We start from the raw sequence: 6,297 nt of genomic DNA on the forward strand, positions 1-6,297 counted from the left end.
CACCCGAACTTTCTCTGACAAAGTTCTCCTCTCAAACGGATCTTGGAGGAGAGATTTCACCGAGTTAGGGTTGGGTCTTGGAGGAGTAACGTTTGCGCTCACCATTGTCGTCTAGTAAAAATGGCGCCACTGGAGCCCGGTCCTTATTTTATCAGGGGCGAGCTTGGGGCGATAAAATAATCGCCCTCCTTGGATTCGAATTAAAATCGCTGATTAGCTACATTTTATGTCATACATTCATATCTTAAATTAGCAATTGGCTTAACTGCTAAGTAGACCCGCCTCCTCGGGGCACTTTCTGTATCGCCCAGAGCTGACGAGGCGTTTGACAGGCAGAGGAAAGGTTGCGAATATGATTTTCTATCATATCTTACACATATTACTGTGTGCATTCCATATTTCAAACACACAAATATTGACATACTGATGTTTTTATTATTATTATTATTATTTTTATTTATTTTTTATTTTATTTTTTAAAATAATTTTATTTAAGGGGGCGGCGCCCTAGCGCCCTCTATCGGCCAGCCGCCACTGGTTCCATCTCTATTAGTGAGCATTTCTCCTTTGCCAAGATAATCAATCCACCTGACAGTTGTGGCATATCAAGAAGCTGATTAAACAGTTCTTCCATATTAGATCTGACAGTATGAATGGTTCTTATGGGCTGAGTGCCTGGAGTGTTTTGGTATGACCACAGTCAGGAGTTTTCTCTGACCCTGTGATCTCACCAGGACAGAACCACATTTCTCTATCACACTCCAGCCCAGAAGGTGGCAGTGATGTACCTTTAACGTTGGTCTGAACACCACCAATAAACACCATAGAAGAAGAATGCATGCTTAGCAACAACCAAGGGGCCATGCAACTTTCCACTGTTCCAAAGACTGTCTATTATATGGAACAGATTGGCATGTGACCACTCTAACAATGTAGACACGTTCTCAAAGATTGGACATGAATCTGTGTTGGTCAAACTCTTCTCTTCTCTATCATTAAATACAACAAAACTATGTTTTAAGTGAAATATTTAGTGTTTGTCTAAAGCTGGATAAAATACCTGAAATGAGTATCACAAAGATACATTTGACCTATGCACTAACAAGCTTTTTCAATATACACAGCTTTGTCACCGGCTGCAGTACTGTAGCTTTATTAATCTACTGTACTTCAATCAACATGTGCTCACATTGGATGGGTTGATTAGGATTCAAACCATGTCTTAAACTGCTACCTAGCTAGTTCCAAGCCACAACACACATGTAAAGTTGCTGTAGAACTGTTTCATGGGGTGTGAAAATATATGTAATCAAAACTACAGGATATCTTTAGAAGGAAAATTGTTCTACAATTTTCTTACACTTTGAAAATGTGGGATAGTTTTTGTAGGTCGGCAGGATAAAGACAATATTTAATCTCTATTAAGATTTAAGCTTGCAAAATGTAAAGGGGTGTGTAGACTTTCACTGTGACTGTATACAGTGGGGGAAAAAAGTATTTAGTCAGCCACCAATTGTGCAAGTTCTCCCACTTAAAATGATGAGAGAGGCCTGTAATTTTCATCATAGGTACACGTCAACTATGACAGACAAAATGAGAAAAAATATCCAGACAATCACATTGTAGGATTTTTAATATATTTATTTGCAAATTATGGTGGAAAATAAGTATTTGGTCAATAACAAACGTTTCTCAATACTTTGTTATATACCCTTTGTTGGCAATGACACAGGTCAAACGTTTTCTGTAAGTCTTCACAAGGTTTTCACACACTGTTGCTGGTATTTTGGCCCATTCCTCCATGCAGATCTCCTCTAGAGCAGTGATGTTTTGGGGCTGTCGCTGGGCAACACAGACGTTCAACTCCCTCCAAAGATTTTCTATGGGGTTGAGATCTGGAGACTGGCTAGGCCACTCCAGGACCTTGAAATGCTTCTTACGAAGCCACTCCTTCGTTGCCCGGGCGGTGTGTTTGGGATCATTGTCATGCTGAAAGACCCAGCCACATTTCATCTTCAAAGCCCTTGCCGATGGAAGGAGGTTTTCACTCAAAATCTCACGATAAATGGCCCCATTCATTCTTTCCTTTACACGGATCAGTCGTCCTGGTCCCTTTGCAGAAAAACAGCCCCAAAGCACGATGTTTCCACCCCCATGCTTCACAGTAGGTATGGTGTTCTTTGAATGCAACTCAACATTCTTTGTCCTCCAATCACGACAAGTTGAGTTAGCAGTTATAACAATAGTAAGATAAACAATATATGACCAGGACTATATTGAGGGACAGGCTGTTGTAATGTCCAGTTGATTATGTAAATAGTATTGTAGAACTCTGGTATTGATGGTCCATTTGAGGGTGAGTCATTGATATGAATGCTCAGAGTGAAATACCTGAGTACTCACATGTGATGGCCCACATCAACCACAACCTTTCCTATTGTGTTAGTAAGGACCACAGCATATTAGTCAGCCATTGTTCAAAATGTGTTCATACATACGGTACAATGGGAGGGGGTGTGGCATTCACAGTGGTCCAGGAAGTTGATCTCAGACTTCTATTTAGGACTGGGATCCTATCCAGAGTTGACAGATTACAAACCCAGCCTGCCTCTCCTTCCACACTGATTCTAAACCTACAGTCACCTAGTCCTGATTGTGACAGTGGAGCCTAGTTTGCATTGCAGGATCTAGAGATGGCATCAGTAGACAGGTTTCCATTGGCTTAGGTTTATTTGACAAAAAAACATTTAGCAAATAAATATTTGCAACATGATGGAAACGGCAGATACAGGAGACAGTTTCTAAAGATCCACAAATGTTTTATCTTTTCGACAGGGGCAGGAAAACATTGAAGAACCACAGTTCAATGCCGCGAAGGTGTAAAAATGGCGCTGCTAAAATCAGAGATTCTTCTCCTGAGTACATACCTTCGAATCTTGAGTACACACCGACGTCCCCTGCATATACACCTTACATATAGGACTTCAAGTTGTAAAATAGTGAACTACTCCTTTAATGGACTGGTAGGTGCTATGAAAGGGACGTTTAAAAAAACAACGATAATGTTGTATTTTGTTCATTAGTCCACTGTTAATACAATGCCAAAAATGTTGCATGTTAGAAATCAAGTTTTCAAGATAGAGCACTTTCAGTACAGAGAAACAAGTGTGATGATGCAAATGAGGAAAATGATAATTGCATACAATTTGCATCATCACACTTGTTGCAATGTACTACAGTGTTTCCCAATCCTGGTCCAGGGGACACAAAGGGGTGAGCTTTTTAGTTTTTGCCCTAACACTCACACAGTGGATTCAACTAAGCAACTCCAGCCTTTGAATGGAATAAGGTATGTGAGGGCTAGGGCAAAAACAAACAAGTCCACCCCTTTGGGACCAGGATTGGGGAACACTGCTGTACTGAAAGTCCTCCATCTTGAGAACTTCACTGCTGATGCGCACATTTTTGAGATTGTATACAGGGTGAGGAAACCAATGTGGACATTTGTAATTTGATTGAACTATCCCTTTAATTAGAGTTCTTTTGGAGTTACACTTAGTCAGAGGTAAATTTGCTCTAAGCATGTGCTATGAATAAACATTCTTTTATTTTATAAAGAAAACTTATTTTGTCATCTCTTAAGAAGGATAGGCCAACTGAACGAGTGTGCTCGCATACTCCCTTAAAATACCTTTGCTTGAAAAACGAGAAAATAGTGGCAGTAGTAGGGTTTGTCCATTTTGAGACGCCATAGACCCCTTTCTGTGTTTACAAACATAGCTGCAAGAGGGGGATGGGCGCGAGTTGGTGGCAGAACAAGGGGGAGTTCTTATAGAACGCCAGCAAAAAAAGCCTCTATTTACATGTTGCTTATGAGTGCATTTCACACTACTTTGGATTATACTTGGATTTTAAGGCTCGTATGAATGTCCTGCTTAATATAATGTTTGTGTCATCACAAATCAACTGCATTATACTTAAAAAACACTTCAACTTCAACCAGTAAAATGTCTCTTTGGCTATAGCCTATATCAATCATCGTTAGCATTGTAGCTAACAATTGCTGCATCCAAAATTGTTATTTTGCAAAGATCACAACCAAATATAATTTTAGCGATTGTTCAAGCAATTATCAAAACATAATTCTAAGCCTATGAGAACCCAAAAAAGTTATTTTGTTTATAACTAATAAAAATGTAAATCTAGACTACTGCCTCCAAGAGTCGCACGCATCTGTTTGTGACGTCAGTGTGTCATGTCCTGGAAAAGGGTCTATAGCCACTTCCTCAAAATAGTCAGAAAACTATAATGTTGATATTTTTGCAGAGGAAATCTTAGTCGTGCAATTTTACATCTAACTAACATGTTTGGTTCAGTATTTCTCAATGAAAAAACCTGCATGAAAACGAGTCTTCTCAAGTTTAATGACAACAAAGACTTTATTGAAGAATCCCTACTGTTGACCAATCACCAACGAAGGGGCGTAGACTTTGGCTACCGACTTGCCTCGATGAAAACATTTTGTGTGCCCGAAAAGCCGAAAAAACCCTTACCGAAAGTCCAAAACGAAAAGGTATAGATTATACCCCTATTTAGACCTGAAGTAGCAGACAGTCTAAATCCAGATTAGTGACAATATCGGAACACTTCAACCATTTGTAACATAAGTATTGTTAGTCCAGCATAAAGTTTGAGCTTTCCTTTCAACACCATGGAGTGAATCCTTACCACTGCTACATCTGGCTATCAGCCACCGGAGTTTAGTGTTTATTCAGCCTCTTTTACTGCCTTAAAAAAACATAGCTGATATGGCTGACTTGCTTAAACAAATATGGTTTCTACTGACTCCTTCTGGATTTGTGTAAGTCAATAGGAACTGCCAAGTTAAATAAAGATTCAATAATATTAATAAAATATGTACATATTAAAATGGCTACTGTAAAACACATAGGGTGTTCACTCCTTAGGCCTACCTTCCTTTCTGCGTCGGACTTCGGCCTCATGTCTGGGGTGGAAAATCTACTTCTGAAAGTACCATGCTTAGATGCATACTAACATCTCAGATTGAACTCTTCGCAAACAGCGACAGTTTCGTTGCAAACAAGACACACTGGTTTGATATTGTAGAAATACGATGAATATATTTTAATAGAACAGGTAGGACTATTAATATCTCCCGAGTGGCGCAGTGGTCTAAGGCACTGCATCGCAATGCTAGCTGTGCCACAGCCGGCCGCGACCAGGAGACCCATGGGCGGCGCACAATTGGTCCAGCGTCGTCCAAGGTAGGGGAGAGTTTGGCCGGCAGGGATGTGGGTTTGTTTACCACGGGGGGCCAGTATAAAAAAAAAACATGTATGCATTCACTAACTGTAAGTCGCTCTGGATAAGAGCGTCTGCTAAATGACTAAAATGTAATTAATATAGACATTGGTGATTTTACCACTGTAACCAGATGGACATCATTATGTTATGGTCATTGAATTGATTAGTCCATGTAGTGTCGAGTCAAATGTTGCTAATTATGCTGTAACAAAGGAGTCCGCTTATACTGAGCTTTGATCATAAGTTTTATTCATATCACAAGATTTCAGCATAAGTTTACAGATGTCATGATCACCCGGAGAGCAGTGTCCTCCAAATTACAATGTTTGCTCTAATCTTTGTTCAAACCCAGTACTTATAATATTCTCCAAAATATGGGTGGCTCCCTCTACTGTCCAATCCCCTGTCTACAACACACACTCCCTCTGTTCTATGGGGCGTCACCCTAAAACGGCTCCCTCTGAAACTAAATAAACATTCTCTCAGGTTCCACTTGAAAACATTAGCAAAGTCATAATTCTTAATACACTACACCCACTAATCACGTGTTAAATGTGTAGTGTACCTACACTGTGTAGGACTATGAATTGGGCAGCTATAGGCTATTTGTTAATAGGCTAATTATGTTCTGGCCCGCAGACTAGCTACAAGCTCAGCAACAAATTGACTGGAGGCCAAACCTAGTTGCCAACCCCTGTATATCGTAAATTCAATCTGGTTGGTATAAGATTGAAATGGGAAAATAATGTACCTGTGAACACCCTATGGGCGGCAAGTAGCTTAGTGGTTAAGAGCGTTGTGCCAGTAACCGAAAGGTCGCTGGTTCTAATCCCCGAGCCGACTAGGTGAAAAATCTGTCGACGTTCCCTTGAGCAAGGCACTTAACCCTAATTGCTCCTGTAGCTGCCCAATTCTGGATAAGAGCGTCTGCTAAATGACGTAAACGTAAAATGTAAACTATGAAATAGCTCC

Source organism: Coregonus clupeaformis, unplaced genomic scaffold, assembly GCF_020615455.1.
Source record: "Coregonus clupeaformis isolate EN_2021a unplaced genomic scaffold, ASM2061545v1 scaf2009, whole genome shotgun sequence".
Lineage (NCBI taxonomy): Eukaryota > Metazoa > Chordata > Actinopteri > Salmoniformes > Salmonidae > Coregonus > Coregonus clupeaformis.